The 24,107-nt window shown below is 46.8% G+C and overlaps 1 long non-coding RNA gene across 1 annotated transcript; it reads right to left on the bottom strand.

Moving 5' to 3' along the window:
* Positions 1-1,145: 1,145 nt before the first annotated feature.
* On the bottom strand, positions 1,146-23,549 carry LOC144167179 (uncharacterized). The gene is made up of 4 exons (XR_013321875.1): positions 23,420-23,549; positions 18,597-18,731; positions 17,081-17,205; positions 1,146-1,264 (listed from the first exon to the last, which is right to left on the bottom strand). It is a non-coding gene; the product is annotated as an uncharacterized LOC144167179 (long non-coding RNA).
* Positions 23,550-24,107: the final 558 nt, after the last annotated feature.

Consider the following 24,107-nt stretch of genomic DNA (forward strand, 5'->3'; position numbering starts at 1 on the left):
CCTTCACCGGACACACCCCTCCCCATCCCCCTCACCGAACTGCACATCATGCGGCGCGAAGGCCAAAGTAGAGCACCACGTGTGGGCCTGTGCCGACGACCTCCTACACCCAATCACCCCCCCGGAGCTATGGGAGGCGGCGCTGGGCTGCTCTGACTTGACGACGCAACAAGCCCTCACGGAAAGAGCAGCCAAGGTCGCTGAGCAGCTGCGGCTGCTGGCCACCCGCCCCGCCTAACAGGGCCCGAGTTGAATAAAGTGTTTCTCTCTCTCTCTCTCTCTCTCTCTCTCTCTCTCTCTCTCTCTCTCTCTCTCTCTCTCTCTCTCTCTCTCTCTCTCTCTCTCTCTCTCTCTTTTCAGAGCATTCACGGTGCGCTTCCGCGTACACCCATTTTACAAAGCTTCTCTCACGTCCCACCCCGTTTACCTGCTCTGAAATATCAGACAACATAGACTGCGGTGAGCTTCTTACGGAGCTTGCTAGCTTTGCAATTAAGAGTAGTCTAGCGCAAGTCGTGTAGCAGGGCGACGCTATAGTCCGTCACACTGACTGAAAAATCGTGAAGTGGGAACTAAGTTTTAAATGTTTACTAGGTCTGAAGTGTGAATTGAGTGTGAACTAAGTGTGAACTGTGAAGTGTGAACTGTTAAGTGTGAACTAAGAAGTGAAACCGATCATACTCTAAATATTCCCCTTTCCATCCCAACCGTAGCCACCCCCTCATTGGCTATCGCCTTGCTGTCAAATAAAAGCTTCGACTAACTAACTCATTGGGCATCCTCGATTTACCGGTCCTGGACGATCCGCGGACAGTCCGAGGACTGTGTTCCGACCGGAAGTCCCATAGGAATACATGAATCGAGCGCCGGATCGCGTCTCGGGCAGTCCGCGGACGATCCGGGACTGATAATCGAGGAGGCCCATTGTTCGATATTTACAGGTTGCCTGGATGGTACTGCGGTTAGGGTGCTTAGCTGCGGCTCTGGCAACCCTGATTCACATCCTGCACGAACTCATGTTCTCTTTACATCGGCGGCCACTTGGGTACCAGTCGTGTTTACACAGACAAACACCACGAGAATGGCTACGACGACGCTAAAGTTTCGCGTCTAATAAGATACCTAAAGACTAGGCTTATAATGCGCACCTGTGAACCGTAGTTCAGGAGGAACATCATCGTGTAGAAGGCAGTGAACCAGATCCGGTCGTTGTAAAGCTGGCCTACGATTTCTGGGAAGGTGACAAAGCCGTATTGTATGCAACCTGCGTTGGAAATGACATTCGCACTTTGAAGGAAACGTAAGGTCACATTGTTGCAATTCGCGACACGGGATCATGCATTCCTTTTTCCATGTTACGCAGAAAGCAGCGCGTGGGGAGCGCGATAGAGAAGAAATGAACTTTTTGCTTTTTTTTCCGCAGGTTTCAATGACATCTTTCATGCTATGTAATGCACGCCGCTCACAAAAAAATACTATAGAACCCCGCTCGTACGTTCCTCAGTACTACGATTTCCAAGATGCTACGTTGTTTTTGTCCATTCCTGGCGGAGCTCGCATAGAGTCCCATGTATTTAAATCCTCTCTGTTACGTCGTGGCTCAGAGTACATTCCCGGATCATTCGTCGCAATCCGACACACCGAACCCTCCCGGGCAACATGCGCGGGCTGCCATTTTGACGCTTCACCAGCCTTGGCCAGGCTTCGCTACGGAACTGACTGCATGAAGCAGCACGTGGGTGCGATTCGCCACCACTTCATGGTTACTGCATGCTATCACCATTATCACTGCGCTTACAATGGAAGTTTCAATACAGAATGCCGGAAGTGCGTGTTTCTTATAAAAGCACCACCGCAAGAATAGCTCGCGCTCTCGTCGTCATCGGGCGCTTCAAGCTTTCAAAACACCGTTTAACTTAGAACCGCAAACTTTGTCGTGCCTTGAAGGCGTCGCGAAAACGGGAGGCGCTTTCCCATCAGGAAAAGCTGGACGCGCTAAACGCAGTAGACGAGAAACCAGCGCGGAAGACAGTCGACATTGCTAGGGACCTTGCATGCCACGCGTGGTGTTTCCCAACGATCGCAAAAGGCGGCAATTCTAAATTCTCGAGTTTTTTTAAGGCTCGAAAGCCGAAGTTGCAGAAATAGATGGTTGAAAGTCAAAGCTACACAGTTTTCCTTCATTTTCAAAAGTTTCCTCACTGCTGCGTTTTCCTGGTTGTTACGTTTGTTTTCCCGGTCCGCTGAAAAACGTATGAACGGGGTTCCACCGTACCTATGTCCGCGACTTCGGATTGTGTCTTCAACTTTATCTGGATTTGGGTAAGCGAGACACTTACATTGAACAGCCCACTTGTTTGAACTGAACCGAGTTTTGTTCTGTTTGCGTGTCATGAGCCAATTCCGTTATGTGCATTTTCCATGGCCGCCTCATTCATTAGGCGGGATTCCCCTTACAAGACGGGTCCACTTCCCATGCTTTTAAGTTCGGCTCAAGGACAGAGCGCCATTCCGGGAGTCTTTTGTAGCTGTTTCACCGGTAGGGGCTCGTCGCCACCAAGGAACACGGTGGATTCCACAGCCACAGTGGACCCTCAACTTGATAGACGCCAGTGGAATAACAGCGGCAGGACCGTGTCCCTCCCTGAGAATGCAGTGTTGTTTTCCGGGACCCGGCGAACTAGACAAGGGTCAGGGGCTGTTTTCATGAATACAGGCATACAGGCAGCTGTCCAGGCGTGCATTCCATGTCATGGGTTAGCACTCAACCGGGGACTCCAGAAGACATTTAAAAAAATTAAAGCCATCCCACTCAAAGTGAAAGGTGTCGCAAGTGCAGAGAAGTGATTCGCCTTAACGGGCTGTACCGCCGTTATCAGCTCACTGCAACCACACAATGCAATTCAAATTTCCCGCCTTCGAAGTGCATCGCTCGCCCCCTGCCTGAAACTGCTCAAGCGGGAGTTGTCTTCTTTTTGTGCTTGGTTTAATTTCGTATGCTGGAGCTGGTTTGCGTCATTTCGAACGCACTATTTTTTCTTGCGGGGCCGCTTTTTTCTCTTACTATCGTAAAAATCAACCCAACGAGCGTTTTTAACTGAATGAACGCGGGGGCTGCCGCTTGGTTCCGCATATTTTGCCTCAAATGTACTTGTAGTTTTGTTTGCGCTAAACAACGGGAATGTACGACAAGCGGCCGCGGTTCCAGAGCTTGGAACGCTTATGACCATATATATCACTTGGATTTTGAAGCCTCCTGGGTACGCCGCGACGACAGCGCTACAACGGAGTTTCCAGCGAGCCAGCTACGACGACAAGGCGAGCGCCTAAAGTGTTCTGCACTTAAAAATCGTGCAGCCCTCCATCCAACAACGACTATGGTTGAACGCGAAGCTTTCTCGTGACGGAATCTTTGGTTGTCGTCTTTTTCCAAACCAATTCGACATTTTTGAAAAGGAGCCATCAGGTAGACGCCGGCTTCGTAACACGAGAGACCCAGGTTACATTCCGGCCACAGCAAGCCTTTTTTTCTTTCACGCCGGCGTTTTGGCGTTACAGATACCATCAGTGAGGACGCTAATTCTTCGCTTTAAGAACCGGTAAGTGCCCGGCGGTACGCGGATTCCAGCCCGGTACCCTCCACAGACGGTGTGAGTGCAGTTCCTCGGAGCCATCGGTGCAGTTTAATTGTTGTGAGGAAACACAATAACAGTTATTAAATGGTGACCTCACTCACAACGTGGCAAACTTTCAAGGACAGTTAGACGAAATTTGTTTCTTCTTTTAGGCGGATTATTTTGATGATTACTGTGATAAATTACAAAGAACGGCAATAAAAACGAACTATGCAACACAAAACTAAAGAGACCAAAAGATCGAAGCAAACGCAGCGAACATTTAACAATGAACAAGGATTGTTTACGCGACGACGGTGGAAGGCACAAGAAAGATTGAGGTTGACCCGACAAAAAGCCAGGGACAGCTATAATCGAAGACGATATTGAAAGAACGTGGTGGTGATTCACCAACATCCACCACTTCACAAAAACTATTCCCCAAGAAAGGAAAACGATCTCAAAGAAGACAATCTAACTGCGGGTGGAGAAACGTATTCTATACGTTCGTCCACGGCGCCGCTTAACGGCATAGCAACAATCGCACGGAACTCTAAAATTCAGCTGCTCGAATCAAAGAAGAGGAAACACCCTTAGTGCAATGATGAAAGCTACAGGTATCCAGGCGTTAAAAGGAACGGCGATTCTAAACTACGATTAGCGCGTAAAAGCATTTAATACCTACAAGCGTATTGGGTTTCCGCAAAGGGCAGTGGGTGCCCTTGAATCCGCGCACTAAACCAAATAACTGCCATCTATGTGGTACCCGCAACGTATCACATTCAAAGTCCGGAACATTCCTCACGACGCAGAAACATCCAGAGTGGATCGCCGATTATGTGCACATAAGTAGCTCATGGCTCAATCCTGCAGATGGCGGATGGAAACCTATCGGGAGCTACACAATCACAGTATTGAGAAAGTCACGCAGCCTGGCACAGGTAATCCAGTTACCCACCTTTCTGATCTGTGGATGCCGTGGAGCGGTAATAAGGAGCCCACAAGACCACGGCACGAGTAGTCCACGGCGATTCACGGAAATCAACGCACCCACGTCGGCAAGCGCTAGTGTCTCTGCACCACAGCATCGGAAGGCAATCTGAGCTGGACCACTGTGCGTTCCGATGGTCTATAGTTGTCATGGAATTCAGGAACCTATATCCTAACGATTCATGCAAATACTGTTTGGTTCTCGTTATCGTTATTAATTTGTGCGTATTGCAGGGTTGCTGCCTTTTGGTAATAATGTCTGTTAAAAAATGTGATCTGGTTGGTTGGAACACAACACCAGAGCGAAGACGAGCCGCCACCGCACGGGCAGCGGGGCACGTGACATCTTCCTCAAGCGATTAAGGCTAGCCACTCGAACGTCGTCGATAAAGCGGTGTCCTCTAACCCGCGCCTGCTTCCTGGCTTTCAACAATTTGGTGCCGTGACAGGATGGAAGGATTACAAAGTTGAAGGCCCCTACCATGAAGCAAGCCCATTGAAGAGAAAGCACCGGCCAAGAACGACGCATCGCATCATTTCCCTCCAGAACGTCATTTCTGCCTACCGAGCCACATCATGGACCGGCTGAAACGGAAACATGGTGTGCTCCGCGCCTCGACTGCAAAGATCATCAGCGAGATGAAGGCCACGATGAGTGTGACCTCACTACTGCTCGGTGAGCTGGCTGAACAGCTTAATATGCTTAAGCGGAAAGAGTGTGCCTTAAACGAAATAGACAGAGATAGAGCACCTCGTCCCCGATGAAGAACTAGACGATGAACGGAGAACTGCAGAAGATTGCCGAGATTTTGTCGCACGCACGGCCTTCCGCGCTGAAAGATATCTTCTAGCCGCATGCCCGTTCATTACAACTGGTGTGATACAGGCCGCAACGCCACCTCAAGAACGAGTTCAAGATTTCCCAAACTTGAGATCTACCCTGTTGATGGAGAATTCATAGGGTGGCCTGCGTTTTGGGACCAGTTCGAGTCGACGATTCATAAGAACCCGTGGCGGGCAGACGTTGATAAATTCAAGTACCTGCGTAGCTATCTGAAGGGGAAAGCAAAAGCCGTCATCAGCGGATTACCATCAACTAACGACAACTATCCCATAGCCATCGAACTGTTGCAGCAACGTTTTGGAGACAAAACTGTGCTTATCAACGACCACATGAGCGAACTGCTAAACCTCCCAAAGGTAACTTCGTGCGACAACTTGAACGACCTTCAGACGGTCCACGAAAGTGTTCAAACTCCCGTTAGATCACTTAAGAACCTGGGAGTGCACATTGAGTTCTACGGAATCAGGTTGAAGACTGCGCTAATACAGAAGTTGCCCTATGAGCTCGTGCTAAGGTTTAACCAGTTCACGTTAACAACGCCACATGCACAGGAAGTATCGACGTTACTTTAACTTTCGAACCTGGAAGTGCGAAGTCGGAAGACCACTTAACTAATTAATGGATCAGACATGCCTACCACAACAGAACCATACCGGAACCAAGTCAAGGAAAACAAGCAAGGTTCTTTTTCCGCGCTAACGGCAACGATATCCCGCCATGGATGTCTTCTCTGTGATTCCAATGACCACCTCACAGAAGACTGCCGCGCTCAACTTACATTAAACGAGAACAAAGCGAAATTGCAAAAAGAAGGTTGTTCCTTTCGCTGCGCCATGGCCAGGTCCTTCCACCACGCCAAAGATTGCAAGAAGGCAAGAAGACTCTTACGTCGGAATTTTAAAGGATTCCACATCACATCCTTGTGCGATCCCAAATGGAAACGACCCACACCAGAGAAACTGACGATTGTGTCCACATTGACGGCTATATCAGAGACACCCCCAAAGACAGTTTTTGGGTGGACAGTGCCTGGAGACGCGAAACTTACCTCACCAATCATAGGATCAGAAGCAGTGTCACACGTATCAACTGAAGGACCAGAGTTTGATCAGGAAAAGGCTTCTTTGTAGGCGGACCAACCACGAGCTACAGACAAAAAATCTTCCGAAGAAAGCCCACGTGTCTTAAAAGTCCTCGCCGAAACCGAAGCAAAAGCCCATACGAAATAAACCGCCGAATGTTTATTCTCGACTTAATCGCCTGAAGCTTCATCGGCCGGGACGCTATATGAACGTTTGAAGCAAGGAGAACACCTTCTGGACAGACCATGGAAATTAGGGTGGCGAAACAAATACCTGCACCCGTTGCGCTTCGCGCACACGACTCTGAGGAAGTCTCCAGTACTTCTCTACATCGGAAATTCCAATCAATCGCTAAGCCATTTCCAGGTTCAAGATATGAGCCATGTGAAGCCAACCAAATCCTTATTATTGCGCCGGCCCGGAGCCAGTTACAAAATGTGATCTGGTTGGTTGGAAGACGACGACACCGAAGCGATGACGAGCCGCCACCTCACGAGCAGCGGGTCTCGTGACATCTTTATCAAGCAAATAACGCTTGCCGCTCGAACGTCGTCAATAAAGCGGTGTCCTCTAATCCGCTTCTGCTTCCTGGTTTTAACAATGCCAGAGTTTCACGTGTCTTATTACAAGAAATGTGGTCACGCCAGTGTTGGCGACCCTACTGGCGGGCCCAAAGATGCTATTGTAATTTCAGCACTCCCTATCGATTGGGAATTCCAAAGTGTTAATGTCGAGCTGAACTCTTTATATATTTATTTCGTTTCGCGTTGTCGAAGGGATTTGCAATCTTGCCGCTAGAGGCGATGTGCTACGCGATCTGCCTGGGCGCTTTCGAAAAGCTTCGATCTGCCTCCCACCCCTTGCACCGCTGCTCGTTTATGCCGCCGTTAATGCGACAGTTGTCGATTGTGAATTTCGCTGCTTAAGGTTCCCCTTGATTTATTTGAGAAATACTGGCGGGGAAGGCCACCTATGGCTACTGCAGAGAATTAAGCTTGCGCTGTGGAATGCCTCATAAAGGGGCCGATGTATTACGCTCCGGTTAGAGGTGCAGGCCTGTTGGAACAAGTTTGCTCTTCGAACGCCTCGTGACAGGAGGAGGACGAGGAACAACTTTATTTTGTCAACAATCATTAAGTTTGATTATTGATGGGCTTATTCTTGACTCCGTGAACTGGCCAGAAGACCTTCCTTCATGGCGACTTCCAAATCCCAGTCTACGGCGTGAATTTTGGGTCTCAGGATCGGAGCTGGTCACCGCAGTCTCCCACTTTATTTGGTTAGAGAGATGCCATATTCGGCTTTAGGTTGGAGCTCAGGGCATTCATATAGGATGTGGGCTAAATCGGCTTTTTCGGCCTCACACATTCTGCACTTTAGGGTGCACAGACCTGGGTACATTAGGGCCAATTTATAAGAATTCAGAAAGGTATGAGATTGGCGTTGCCTCCATGTCGCCTGCTGAATTTTCGTTAGTGAATAATGAGGGGCAGGGTAAACTAGTCTTTCATTTCTGTAGTGAGATGTAATCTCTTGAAACGTAACCATACGCTCCTTAGACCCTCGCAGGCACGATTGGTCCACCGCGCGGTTGACGAGTTCGCGGGCAAAACTGTGTGCCGCTTCGTTCCCTGGATGGGACGAGTGCGCAGGAATCTAGATAATCTGGATCTGGCGGGGTTCGAACTGATTTCTTAATAGAATTTGAGATGCCGCTTCGTGAATTTCGTTTTTCGCAAAATTACGCCCAGCCGTTTTGGAATCGCTGAAGATAAATTTTGCTTTGGTACTAATAATTGCAGCAGAAATTGCAGCCTCTTCCGCTTCTTCCGGCCGCCTGCCATAAACAGTGGCTGCGGTGATGTGCTTGAGTTTGTTAGACAGCGTCTCAGAAGGAGCCTTGTTTCTGCTAAGGACTCCGGACGCCGGGGCTTTCTTTTTTTTTGCAAATCGTTCATTTGGGGCTTTCCCATTAAGATACTTCATCCACCGAGGCGATTGGTACTACAGGCGAGCTTACCATTTACAACGGTGCTTTACCAAGCGGCAGAGATGTCCGCAATTAAGCTGGCACTTTGTGCACCTCTCCACCACACTCCCTGCCAGCATTTTGGCTTTCTGCTCTTTCCGGCTAAGATAAGGATGGCGGGCCACAAAGTTCAACCCAGAACAACTGGGGTTAGTAGACGTAGGCCTTGAGGTTACGAACAACACGGTGGCGGTTTCAGCCTCGAGCATGGATGGAATTACTCGCCTAAAACAATCCATCGAGCAAGACCCGCGGGCACAAGGATACAGCATGCACATCCTGGCCCCACAAAAACCAATGTTTGGAATCGTTGACGTTCCGGTTGGGCTCCCCGCGAACGACATCACCAACTGCATTCTCGTACAAAACACTGGTTTCCAAGGAACACTGCAACACATCGCCATCACCTCGGACTACATAAACAGGAACAGAACACTAATCATCACAGTAGCCACCTCCATCCCCGTTTACAGACAACTGAAACCGCTGACACCTCAACATATGCTGGGTCTCGTGCGCACTCTTCCAAAACCACAACATCCACACATGCAAGCTGTGCGCTACCATTGGCCATGTTGGAAAGCACTGCCGCAACCGCTTCAGGCGTTGTGGGTACTGCGCTGAGCCACGCACAGTAGACCAATGCCTCTACCGGGGCACCACTGAGCCCCCTCTGGGCCCGTCCTGCTGGTCAGCTGGTATGGAAGCCCCACACGATGTGCTCGCACCAGAGTCTCCCCTTCGGCAGCAATGGATCGCACGAGAGGAGGCCCGCTGGAACTAAAACAGCCCAACCAAATCCCAACACCAATACACATAACAGAAGCGAAGCTCACACGCAGCACCAATCCCGAACTCCAATCCCGAAAATGACCCGGTCCTCTAACCCTCAACACATCTGGCAGTGGAACTGCCGTGGTTTTCGAACTAAAAGAGCCAACCTGCAAGCACACATCACAGCCATACCCCCCCCCCCCCATCCTCCTGGCACTACAGGAAAGGTACCACCCACCCAAGCTAAAAGAATATGCATCTCACTCCTCGCCAGACTTCCCCCAGATAGCCACCCTTCTACTCCGCAATATTGCCACCAAGCATCAAACTTTCGCCTTACCAATCCCACACATACTACCCTCCACCTTCCCAAATCATCTGTCACACGCCTGCACGTTCTCAACATTTACAGCCCCCTAAGCCGAACACATCTTTAAATACATCTTTCACCAAGCCCTTTCTCTCGCTAAACGTGACCCTATCATAATTGTAGGCGACTTCAACGCCCCCAGTGGGGAGTCGGGTTACTCTCACAGGAATCACAAAAGTCGTTTAATATCTGAACTTATCACTCCCTTCAACTCACACTACACACCGACCCTTCCTTCCCCACACGCATTCACAACAGTGCCCAGTGCGACACCACTCCGGACCTCACCTTTAGCACCTGAAACGTACCTATCATACCTCCAGGACACCAGACACACTTGGTAGCGATCATTATATTATAAGCACATCTCTTACCCTTAAGGGCATCACCACAACGCCCCAACTTCCACCTCGAACATGCACAGATTGGTATTTCTTCTGTACTGAATGCCCCCTCCCGCCAACTACCACCTGCGACTCTGACCTAGAACAATGGACGACCCGTCTTCTCTCAGCTAAGCAATTTTCAACGAAAACCATCGACCCTGCTCCTCCAGTAGAATATGCATACACGCACATCCGTAACCTTTGGTATTCTTGCACCAGCATAGAGAAGCGCTGGCCGAAACATAAACACCGATGCAACCTTCGCCTCAAACTACAAACCCTTCGTACGAAGATCGAAACACACGCACTCACCTTTGCCAGGAACCAATAGAATAACATTTGCGACGAAATTCGAGGCCATCTCTCCACAAAGGAAGTTTGGCACATCAAACGTGCCTTACTCGACCAGCGCTGTACTGAGTCCCAATCTCGGAACCAAACCACTCAACTGATAGCGGACACTCAACTCTGACTTACTGCTATATGCGACAGCCTCCGCTCCATTTACATCCCACCGCCCTCACCACACCCTGTTGGTTCCCCACACTATACTGGCAACCCCAATGCAGATCTCGATGCCCCTATCACCTTTGCAGAGCTACGTGTGGCGATCCAAGCCCTGAAATGTAACACTGCGCCTGGACATGACAACATTACGAACACCCTCTTACGACACCTAGACGAGGAGGCCTTCGAACACCTTGTGAAACTCTTTAACCAACACTGATTTAACCACACCCTCCCCTCCACCTGGAAACACTCCAACATCACCCTCATCCCCAAACCTGGAAACCCCCCCACCCCTCCATACACAACCTTCACCCTATCTCCCTCACTTCCTGCCTTGGCAAACTTCTCGAACACGTCCTGAAGAATCGTAATAATGCACACCTTGAACACACTCAAGCCTACCTTCCCCCAACATGATCGGTTTTTGACGCAACCTATCCACTCAAGATGCCCTTATACAGTACCATCATGATATCCACCAAACCCCCCGCAACAAGACCACACCTCTATTCTCTCAATGGACCTTCAAAAAGCCTTTGACAATGTCTCACATCATAGTATCCTTCAGACAGTTTCATCCCAAAATTAGGCCTACACGTCTATCACTATATCAACTTTCTTACACAACGTACTGCTACCATCCGCTTTGGCCATGTCCAGTCTGATCTTTTCCACATACCAGACCGCGGAACGCCACAGGGAGCGGTCTTCTAGCCCACGCTCTTTAACCTCGCCCTAATTCCACTTGCCCGCTGTCTCCTCACCATACCCACACTACGCAGCACACTGTACGCAGATGACATTGCCCTGTGGGTTCACTCTGGCTCCGACCAACACACTGAAACAGCACTCCAACACGGCCTCAACCAAGTCTTAGACCACATCGAACCTTTGGCGCTCCAGTGCTCTCCACAAAAATCCGCTCCCCTATCTTTCACGCCCCCTCACAGCAAGCCCCCTCCAAAACCCCCATCCAACTTTTTTATTTATTTATTTAACGATACTGAAGGGCAGTATTCTGGCCCTGGCAGGAGGGGCCACACAATATACATACAGTATAATGAAGATTAGTAACAACAATCAGGACAACATGAAGACTATAGCAACGTTCAACCATCAAAATTTACAATTTGACTCAAGCTCTTTCATAAAATCAGCAGATTCAAAAACCTCTCGTGGCAAAGAATTCCATTCAGACACAGTTCGGGGGGAAAATGTGTACTTGTGAGTGTCAGTTGTGGCGAAAATTGGCGATAATGAGTATTCATTGTTATGTCTAGTTGTCCGTGAAGTTAAAGATTTTATACAATGAGGAAGTAATAATTTAGTTTTTCCTACAAGACAGTGATGAAGAAACCCAAGGCGACTAACTTTCCGGCGAGCCTCGAGAGTCAATACGTTGTACTTCTGCATCAACAAGGATGGCGAATCATGCCTTCTATATTTACCAAAATAAATCTCATTGCCTTTCGTTGAACTCTTTCAAGCTGCATAACATCCTTCTTAAAATGGGGATCCCATACTTCAGCAGCATACTCCAGTTTTGACCGAACGCATGTATTGTAGGCTAACGTCTTGGTACAAACAGGAGAATTTTTAAGTTTTCTTTTAATGAACCATAGCTCGCGCGGGGCTGATGATGAAATATCCAGTATATGCAATGACCAAGTAAGCTTCCTCGTAAGAGTCACACCTAGGTACTTATATTGGGAAACTTCTAATACAGGCTGTTGACGTTGATGTAAGAAAAAGAACTAGGACATTTTTTCCTCGTGACCCGTAAAAGTACAGTTTTCTCTGAATTCAGCGCCATACCCCAAAGCATACGCCAATCATCAATTGCAAAGGCAGTTTTTTGCAACAGGAAATGATCATTTGTGGATGATATTTCTTTAAAAACAGCACAATCATCCGCAAACATACTTATGGATACATCATGAGGCACTACATCCACCAAATCATTTACATAAAGAAGAAACAGCAGCCGACCTAAAACACTCCCCTGTGGAACGCCCGACATAACAGAAAGTGCACTAGAGGAACAATGATCAATTTCTACAAACTGTTTTCTATCGGCTAAATACGAGGCAATCCACCGAATTATGTACAAAGGTAACCCTATACACTCTAATTTATACAATAGTTTTCCATGCGGCACTGTATCGAAGGCTTTCGAAAAGTTTAAAAACAGAACGTCAATTTGACCGGACTCATCAAGTACACTCGATATCTTGTATACCTTGGAAATAAGCTGCGTGGTTGTAAATAGGCCCCTTCGAAAGCCGTGCTGATGGGGGGACAAAATATTGTTTTTAGTAACAAAATCCTGAATAAACGTCACGACTACGTGTTCCAAAAGCTTGAAACAGGAACTAGTTACAGAGACAGGACGGTAATTTTTAGGAAGTAACCGGTCACCGGATTTATGGAGGGGCGCCACGCGGGCTAATCGGCAGTCAGCTGGAACGTCACCAGATGTTATTGCGAAGTTAAACAATGCGGCCAAAAAGTTGAGATTTGCTGTGTGTAACATCTCAAAAATGAATTTGACAGTCCGTCAGGGCCAGTGGACTTCTTATTACCTAGCTTCAACAACATGGCCAGAACCCCCTCACTAGTTATATCAAACTCGTTTTCAGATACAGGAGAAACATTCGGCAGGTTATATTCGTCATGTATTCAAAAAACAGATTTAAAGTACTGATTAAACGTGTCTGCAATAGAAGTTGGGTCATCCAGAATTTTAACATCAACCCTGACTTTTTTAATATCCTGCTTTCTCTGGCTGAGGTAGCGCCAGAACTTTCTAGGGTCATTTTTAATGAGTTCTGCAATAGTGTTGCTGAAAAATGGTTTCTCGCTTACTTAACTTTACTTTGCAGATCAAGCTTTAGCGCCATATATTGTGTAGTGAACGTTTTGTTCTTCTTTCTCATGCGCTTAATCTTTCTTTTGGTCTGTACTATATCACGATTAATCCAGGGGTTTTACGGTGCTTTTGCAGTATTTTAGATGGAATGAAATGTTTAATGCATAAATTACCTGCACAATGAAACTTCTGCCACAAACTTTCAACGTTATTGGTGGTAACAACAAGATGCTCTTCTAAATAATCAATTACAGCTGCGTCATCGGCTCTAATATAGTATTTTACTGTAGCTGCAGGAATTTTTTCTTCTTGCATCTTGGTATATCTAGACCAGCAGAAGTAAATTAGGCTATAGTCGGAAATCCCAGGTTCAACCAGCGCTGTTTCCGAGCTGAATTTTCCCGAAAGATATAGGAGATCCAAAATTGCATTCCGCGGGTGTAATCTCTCACAATCTGATCAAGAATAAATGTAAGCATTATATCAACTAGAGCGTCATCCGCTCCAGAATACCGACATTGCATATTCCAATCAATCGATGGTAAGTTAAAATCACCTGTTATAATTAGGTGTTTGTATCCCGGAATTTTAGCAGGTGGTCGTATAGCCTACTCAAAAACAAGTCATCAACATTCGGAGGTCGGTAAACAGCACAGACGAAAAACGTGTCTCCCTGCACCGACGCCCTTAAAAGCAGACTTTCATGATCAAAGACTTGGTCAGCAACCGTAACTTCAATATCATCTTTAGTTATCACCGCAACGCCACCACCGCGGGAACCCCTATCGCGTCTGTAAAGCCTGTAGCCAGGCGGTACTACTTCGCCGTCACTAATTTGATCATGAAGCCAAGTTTCAGTTATAACACATATTAGAGGGTCATGTGACAAAAGAGGCGTTTCCAATTTATCTATTTTATTAACGATGCTCCTAGCGTTAATTCCAAGCAGACGAAGTTCATGCTCCTTTAGTCGCTAGCTTGTTGACGTAAGGCTGTTCGTCCTCGGCGGCATAGCCTTACGGGAGTTAGAAGTGTCGTCCCAATAATAAAGGTGTTTATCAATGCTAATCTTATCATGTACTAGCCATACTTTTTTGCCCGTGTCCTTATCTTGCTTAGCACTGTCCCAGAGCAGTTTTCTTTTTCGCAGCGTTTCTGCGCAGTAGTCACTTTGAACGATTATGCTAGTTCCTTTCAGTTTTTTAGCATTGATCAAGACTGCCTCCTTTTCAGTAAAATCTTGAAAGTAAAGAATTATAGGCCGCTTTTCGGAAGGTTTTCCTAGCCTATGAATTCTACCAATTGATACGCACTTGACTCCCAATTTTTGCTCGAAGACATCTGTAATGACTTTATTTCGCAAGACGGATTCAGATTCAATGGGTTCTTCTGGAATGCCGAATACGACAAGATTACTCCTACGGCTTCGATCCTCGAGGTCAACTTATTTTGCTTGCTGGGGCATGAGTGCACCCTGTATACTAGTCACAGATGCATTTAATTCATCCACGACACAACTCTTGCAATTCTTTGACCACGTCTTCTACGCCTACTAATCGCTCACAAAAAGCTTTTATGGCTGAATCTGTCTTATCCAGTCGAGATTTAATATCAGCGATGTCAGAACCGATAGCTTGCTGTCCTTTAATAATAGTTTGAAACATCTCTTCCACTGTTGGTCCAGGATTTTCCTCAACATCTCCGCACACAAGATGTTTGCATACAAAGAAACACTCATAACAAATGCGTAATAACAAATGCGTAATAATGATAACAAATTATACACTCTGACCCAATACCCCACACACAGCAACTTAGAGTCTTAGGCCTCAACCTAACACACAACAGATCCCCCACCCTCACCCTCCATCACGTAAAGAGATACGTTACCCAAACCACACATCTCATTAGACGGATCGCCAGCAAACACCACGGCATCACGGACCAGGACTGCCTCCGCCTCGTACAGAGTGTTATACTCAACCGTATCTTGTGCCACCTACCATACTTTAACCTTACATCCACCCAACTCGACTCTCTTGATGCCCACTTCCGGAAGACGTATAGGCATGCACTCATGTTTCCCCCATACGCACAAACGCGTCGCTTACTCGACCTCGGCATACACAACACCATAGGGGAGCACCTAGACGCCAACCACATCTCCCAACTCACGCGCCTCGCGTCCTCCCCTACAGGGCACTACATTCTCAACTATATAAACGTACTACTACCCCCCATCCAAATCCCCCCTCCTCATTCCACCTCACATCCGTAACAGCATCCGAATCCACCCAATTCCTTGCCACATGCAGCCAACGCCCACGCCAAACTATACCCACCATCCCCATGCAGACTATACACTGATGCCGCCTCCTATCCTCACAAAGCTGCACACTATGTAGCTGTTGTTGGCCAACACACACCACCAAACGTCACGGTGGCTACCATCCTAACTATCAACACAACCACGACAGAGGAAGCAGCCATTGCCCTCGCGCTCACCCAGCGCCCCACCCCCGCATTCGTCCGCTCTGACTGTCAGCAGGCTATCCAGAATTTTATTCCCGGTAACATCTCTCCCATGGCATTGCAAATTATCGCCAAAAATCCTCCATCCGACATCGTGACCCTGCTGTGGACACCAGCCCACACAGGCCTAAGCGCTAAGGAAGTGGTGCACGTACGTGCTCGCGAACTAATTTACCGGGTCGCCATTTTCACTACGCCTACACGCGATGCCCCTGCAGGCAAGCCAACCTCCCTCCTGCGATACAGGGATATTGCCCTGCACTACCACCATCTCCACCGCCGATACCCACCCCCGCACCCACACCTCTCTTCGGAGGAGGGCCACATGCTGCGCATCCTAAAACACACACCTTCCCACACAGAACACAATTGATACGCAGCCATACACACCTCTTTACTGACCCTACTTGTCCAGCCTGCGGAGTCCTCGACACTCACTACTATTCCTTCTGCGAATGCCCCTCAGACCCGTAAGCCCCCCGTTCCCTCCCCTCACCTCGGGGAGCTGATGTTGCGCGACCCGGGGGAGTCAGGCCAAGTCCTGACCACCTCCTGGCCCTGGTGGTCGCAGCGGCTCTGTGGGCTTCCTCCACCCCAAATACCTGATTCCGATAGACGAAAAAATGTAGTCCTTCCTTCCTTCCTTCCACCACCCCCAACTGGCAAAAATAACTTTATTGCACGAGGAAACATAATCAAAAATCTAATCGCTGGACTTTTAGTACAGCCACCATGCACGTTAGAGTTATTACTCCATGTTGCGTACACTTTGGTATTGTGCTTGCATTTTTTTCCAGCGATTTCATCAGGTTTTCTTACGAACTCAAGGCTCTGATTCACAGTCTGGTATCAGCGACATCTGGAGTCCAATAAGAGGCCACCTCTGCAACACCTGATGAAAGGAGGTTTAGTTGTTCCAATGCAAACGCCGCCCCATCGTGCAAGGGGATATTCAGACTTGAATCGTCGTTCACATCAGTAAGTCACTATTACAAGTAGTGCAGAACCAGCACTGTCCTTTTGATAACGTAACGCTCCCGGCACAAAGACGCAATTATTATAAGCTTGCGAGATACGCACCGGGGGTAATGACGTCGCTGATCGGCACCGTGTACGACTGTGCCACGTGCCCGTAGAGTGAGAACACGAAGACCATACCTAGGAGGCTGTATACGAAGTCGGCCACGCTCACCTTGACCGAGTGCCTTTCGGGAAGAGAAAGGAACGGGAGACCAGAACAATTCGCGCTGACATCCTCGAAGTACCATCAGATGTGTACAAAATGCGCCTCCAGAGGAGCCGGAGCCCTTGCGTGCATTATTGCAGAAAGTTATGGATGCCTGGCTCAAGGCTACACTTGTTCAATCATGGGAATAGGTCACGGCATGCCAATCACCAGTTTCACCGCTACCTTTTTTTTCTGACGTTCGGAGCAGTGTTGTGAGTGCTAGTCGGAAATCGTTCCTTAACCTGTAGATACTCTTTACTGAACCCTCTCCTCCCCCTAGTGGTAACAGGGGCCCGCTATTTCTACGCAGATGTAACAAGGGGTACCGTTATTGTCTTGACGAATACAGTCCTTGCAGGGAACGGTGGCGTCAGGCTCCTTTTTAAAGTATTTTTAGCTGCTGCCTGCTCATTTTCATTGAATATAACACGCAAGGCACGCCTCTTTGCTCCTCGCCAGTCTTCTTTGGCGAGGTCTCGGAGGCTGAGAGGGGCATTCGGACAGGGAACAGCACCTGCAGCGCCTCAAAAGCCAGCAGTAGAGGCAAATTCAGCTATGCGTCGGAAGGTCCTGCTTCGACGCCAGGACGTATCGGGTCGCGTAAACAGAATCATACCAAGGACGCTTTGGTAAATCGTACATAAGTATGTCGGCCTGGAAGTTGTTGTAGCTGGCAAAACAGGTTGTGCTGCCCAGGGAAAGACCCGTGCTGTAGAAGAGGAGCCTTGTAGCCGAGTACCACGTCTGCATTCGCATAGAAGAGGGGTTACCTGAATGAACCTATACTCGGTAGTTACTACTGTAAGGAACGCACAGGTTTTTGTCAAGCTACAGTAGTTAGTAGTTAAGTAGATAGGATTTAAAATGAAGCGTATTTACAAGATGGCTACTAATATGTTATTCTGCATGCTGGTAATTTATCCCTACTTCTTTACTATTCTCCCTGGTCCCCAATTTTACCGCCATTCTTGAATGAATTTGAATTACTCATGTGCACTCCTCTGGAAGTGCGACTCATCTTAGTATCCAGGGCCGTAATCGAGGGAGAACATTTGAAGCGTAACGTTTTTCTTGTGGAGCCATCGTTACTAATCAATCTTTCCAACGACCGGTAAATTTCTCATAATGATCAACATCCTTGTCCCGATCGTCCATTACAGATATTTCGGCTGCTTAATTTTCAAACCTGTCTGCCACCGAAAACCTAGGGCTGGTTTATGTCCGCCTATTAGAGCTTATCATAATGGCGATTATCAAGGTATTGGTGATTTATTACAGGCCTTTATTTATGTCGCTTCAAGCTGCGTGGAAATAGGCACACTGTCCCAGCCTAATTCCGAACGCTGGCAGATTTATGTCAGGTATCACCTTTGCTTTGGGCAGCTTCTTCAGGTCCGGCTTCAAGCAAGTGGCGACTCCACGCAGGGCCCCGCTCAGCCTCACAGCAACAAAGCACAGCGCAAGGAGCAGTGCGAACTTGGCGTATACGCTGACCGCCGACACCTGCCGGAGACGGGGTTTGCACCGGTGTCAAGAGACCGTGCTCGAGTATTACGGTCTCCTCTGTTATTCGCTGGCCTTCGCGCAGGTATTGGTTTCTTCATCGGCAACGAAGATAATGCTGAGGCTCTACGAGAAATTTCTAGGGACGAAGCTTGTGGTTCAAACAGATCAACAAAAATTATATGGCCGCTGTGCTAAAGTTGTTCTATTTAATATACCATGATAAACTTGGCATAGACAAAGCAAACTACCTGACAATCACCGATCGCCGCCCGACGCGTTCATATCACACGAAAAAAGTTAGAGATTTTTCTTGTCGCACAGACGTATTTAAACATTCCTTCTTTCCTCAAACAGTCGCTAGTTGGAATTCCCTACCTCAGAGTACGGTCGAATGCCCTACTGTGGATATATTTATGAAAAACCTCTCTATTTAAGTAGCTGCCTCCTTGTTCTCGTCCAACTTCTTCCTTAAGGGTATATTTAATACTGCTGTGTGCTAATCGCTCCTTCCGACTTTCATGTTCTCTGTGCCATAGTGGCTTCTTGTCTGTAAACGGTGCCTTTCAAATCAGTTGAACGCGTACGTATCGTGTTCTCTCTTGTGTAAACATTGTTGTCGTTTTTTTTTTCTCGTTTTTTTTCCTTAGCGATGTGTAAACGTTCTTCTCCGAGTACATTTTCCTTTTTTTAAGTTATTCCTTGTATAGCAATTTTTTTCATCGTGCCGTGTTTTTCAAATTGCAAATAGTTGTTATCGGCTCACTCTTCTGCAGTGGAGCGTTAAGTGTCATGTGCGTAACATTTCTGTGCAGGTATGCGCTTTCTCTGTTGTGTTTTCATTTGTTTTCTTTTGTTCTTTGGCAAATGTTGTCAATGAGTGTCGTGTTATTTTTTCAGTGTTGGATTAATATGTACCCAGTAAACTATTGCATCCTTGTGAATGTAAGCATGTAATCCCACCCTGCCCAAGGCCTGGCTATCAGGCTGCCAGTATTCAATAATTAAATAAATAAATAAATAATGCTTAATTTTAGCACCTTACAACGTGACACCTTCGTGGTCTGCTGGGCCGGAACTTTCGGTGTCCGTGTTTTGTGGCGCCTTGTTAATCCCTTTCTTACAGGGTGAAGGAACTTGCGGTCGCAGTTCCCGAAACCCGTATCTTCGGACTATACAGCCAGTATGCTAACCGCTGGGCCGCGCGGGAGGGATGTTTTTCTCATTGGAAACGTTACAATGAATGGCGTCGTGTAGCGAATTTCTATAGACGGCCCAATTGATATGATGCACGACAGGCTTGAAAGCTCTTAATTGTCTTGAGACCCCTGTGGACGCAATGTTACAATGCAATGTCTGCTCATCTCCCGTTGCTGCTGATGCCGTCCTTGCTAAAGTACACTGCATTAGGGGAGATTAGCGCGTTATTGGCGTCAGTAGAACTGGATGGAACTTAAGCTTATGGTCAAGGGAGCATGCTTCCGCTACCCGACGGAAGAGGTCAGTTCCCCTCTGTTAGCACTAAAGTTATGGCCAATCTCCCGGCTGGGTAATGCCGAAGGTAGAAGAAATATGAAAAGAACAAAAATGGCGCTTATAAAGAAACGTCAAGACAGTGGGCGGGTGCTTGTAAAGAAACATCAAGACGGTAGGCTAGTAAAAAAATGCGTGAATAACAAAGCACCGCTGGACTTCCAGGTCAAAAGAACCGCCGCTTTCCGGCTTGCTGTAGTTCACGTGTTATTCGATTATTTGAGTTGTGCACGTTCAATGTTTCCTGAACGACCACCTCACAGTAATTCTTCTCAACAGCACTTATTAACTATTCTACACCCGTACATTTCTCGCCTTCCTTGGAAACTCTGACAACAGAGGCAGCAAGGAGACTGAAGTGAAGGATTTCAATTAGGAGTTGATATCTTCTAAGCTGTCATGAACCATCTCTTTTTTGTGTCAATGTAATTCGCAAAGGTCGACATTCCTTAACTACTTGATCTCAGCTTCAGTGATCAAAATCGTCAAACTGATTCAAAGAAATGCTCTGTCTAGAGCCATGCGCTCATAAAACACATCGAGCATAAACTGCTCAAACAGCGTATAATAATTCAGAGCTCATCGAGCTTGAGACCTTGTGTTTTTTAGTTAGACAAGTTTTTTATTAATAAAAGCAAGCAGCAAGCAGCAGGCGTTATAGAATATATATGGGAAATTTTATTATTAAAAGCAAGCAGCCAATAATAGCTGAAGGCGTGGTAGAATATATATGGTAAACTAGGGCACGTGAAAGTGAAAGATAATGATTTGTACTTGTCTGTGATCTCCCTTCTCTATTTATCACACCAAGAAGCTGTTTAATCTGTTGCTTTCAGGTTATTACCATCGCTGAGGCTATTTTTAACAGTGCAAATGCGTTTTTCATCAACGAAGAGTCGGAGGTTAGTATAACGTTAGCGGCAAGTCATCAGCGTATAAAAGAGGAACAGCAGAGGGGATAAACCGGCACCTCTGTCTTTTTGGCAAACACTGAGATTTTGGTTGAATTGAAAAGGACTAACCAAACTTAATAACTAGGCAGCAAGACAAAGGGAAGTAATGTTGCGAAGTAGGGGAATGTTACTTTTGCGGTCAACAGCTTCGGCGAAACATTCCAAAAACGGTGCCTATGGGGAAGTGAAATCATGTATGAATTTGCTGAGCTAGGCGTTACCGATATAAAGTTTAGGAAAGGCTAAAGAATGTAAGGTTTAGGGGGAAAAATCAATAAAATTTGTAATGCAGAAATATTTAATGCATATTTATTGCATATTCAAAAAGCATATATTTTTTTGGTTTTAGGTGGCTGCTGACATGATGTGCTATAATATGCTGAAATAGTTTAGAACCAAATGAGCTTAAATATATTGGACGGTAATTACGTGGAACTGACCGGCTGCCTGACATAACGGTCGGCAATACCTGGGTTTTTTTTTTTTTTTGAAGCCTTCCATTCACCTAGTTCACAAAGTTGATAAAATGTGAGTAAGCTAAACATAGAATAATAATCAGTGTTTTTAATAACCTTGGAGATAATACAGCCAAATGCAGCTGATTAAAAGCTTAAGGTTGTGAATCAAGTTCGAAATTTTATTAGAGTTAAGGTTGAATGTGAAAAGCTCTCAGGGAACAGAAGAGGGTTGTGACGACAGTGTCATTGGAGTGAGTAATCGTTGATGTAAGGTGGTCATTAGGACGTACGCGAAATTTTATTGTTGTCTAAATGGCCACCCAAATCAGTAAATTGAATGTGAGTAACACGTGACTTTGAAGAAAGCGAAGCAGAAAATTCGCTAAGATTCAATTTTGAAACAAACAGCAGATTCACCGTAAAATATTTAGCCTTCGCTTCAGCGACTTCATTGGTGTACTGACCGGCAAGCACGTGATATCTTTCCCGAGCATTGAAGCGGTTTTTGTTCTTATAGTTCAAATAAACTGAGTTTTTTTTTTACTTCTTTAGTCTGTTTTTTATTAAGTTCCGAGGTATCATTGGTGCAGCATGTTTGGTAGGAATGCCGGAAGTGCTCGCACAGCTAGACTCGTTCGGTGGATATCGATTTTATATTTATTTCCTTCATTTACAGAGGACCCGACGCAAAAAGCTGTTTGAACAGCTTTACGGGGCCCCAACACCTTTTTTGTTGACAGCAAAGCGAAGATGAACAGTTTTTGCACTTTCAAAAATGTCATGATACACTCTATCACTCCATGCAATTACACAAAAAAAATGTTCTTTCCCATTAGAAAATTCGGAGCAGTAAAAGTAGAAGTTCACAGCTTAAGCTCACACACGCATAAATGTGACAGTTTGCATGACATATGGGGTGAAAGTTTTCTTTTAACGCCTCATTCACCACTACAGGCGATGTGTACTGCAAAGATTGTTGAATGTAGTAGGCGTGGGGAGTCGGAATTGTCCATCTCTGCATATTACGTGTTTCCCGGATATGTGTATTTGGCACCTGTGATATTTGATTTCCAGCAGATTTCTTTGCAAAAGGCAAAGATAAGAAAATGTGCAAGACGCTATTATGGCTGACAGCGGCTAACCACGTTACGCTGTTTATATTATCCTGGTGCGTGTTAGTGAAATATCGAGGGTGTTTTTCTTATCATTGTTTGGTGCTGATTGAAGCCAGGATTAAGGTGGTGGAACTAATTCGGTGGACTGGTTGAGGAGAAGCTTGAAACCAATAAAAGTGCAGCAGGTTAGCTGGACATTCCGGTACCGTTGTACTGGTTCGGACCAATCACCATTTCGCTTAATGTATGTAATAAGCATTAAAAAGAGACCGAAATAATATGAACACCTGACTTATGGCGAAGATATATGTAACAGTATACGGTAAAAATTGTCTAATTTTCGTGGGCACGCTGGTGGCCCTTTGAAGATTTAACTGACCACATATTGCAAAATGAGCAGAGAATGGCATTAACAGTTCACAGCAGCAGACCTTCTAATGAAATCGACAGTTGAGCTAATGTGTGTTGATGCATCGTTAGGTAGCGCTTGAGTTAGCACAATAGATGAGGTGAGCGCCGTGATGTGTGTTTCCTCATCTTCCAGTCTCAAGCGCTACTTAACGGTGAAATTCCATAACCCATTAATTTGGGCATACGCGAAAGATATGAATGCGAGAAGGTGCACGTACTTTTGCTAGTGACCTGGGCCCCGTACGGATGGTAAGAAAGCCCAGGAACCAGCAGACGGCCAGGCTAATGGCCACTCTTGGTTGAATGGCTCCCGGTTCGGCGATACTTGAAGTCAGGTTGAGCACCTCCTTCCTGAAGAAAACGAAACAGCATGATAACATACCAACCGAGGCGGGAGCTGTGAGTTTTGCTCACACAGGCGAGTTGCGATAGAGCTAGGGAGGGCCCTAGCGGCCGTCCTTGGAGCTATTGTAGCGAACGAGACCCAAGGGGGGTGGAGCTCCAAGGCTTAAAATATCAAAGGTCCAGTTGCTACGCACCCGGAAGCCGACTAAAAACACACCGTTATTAGAAACATTGTACGCAGTACTGCAGTTATTTGCAGGGTTGTGATAATAACACAGGTGGCCTGCAAGCTACCGTTTCTAGTTCTGCTGCAAATTCAAATTTGCAGCGCACTGTTAGCGAAATCAAGGCATTGCGGGAAAGCGTAGTAAGCAGCGTTGGTAAGCCATAACGTGATAATAAACAGTTGAGCGCGCGTGTTGCACGGGCCGCAATAGGCACCAGAAGGAGCATATTTGTGTTGCGGCATTACTTTTCTTCCCTCAGTTTGCTGGTGACAAAATAAGCGAAGGGGGTTACCATTGACCTGACGGCTCTTTCCTTCTAGACACCCGCCGCGGT

Source organism: Haemaphysalis longicornis, unplaced genomic scaffold (genome assembly GCF_048455015.1).
Source record: "Haemaphysalis longicornis isolate Haplotype H1 unplaced genomic scaffold, Haemaphysalis longicornis Haplotype H1 scaffold_2, whole genome shotgun sequence".
Lineage (NCBI taxonomy): Eukaryota > Metazoa > Arthropoda > Arachnida > Ixodida > Ixodidae > Haemaphysalis > Haemaphysalis longicornis.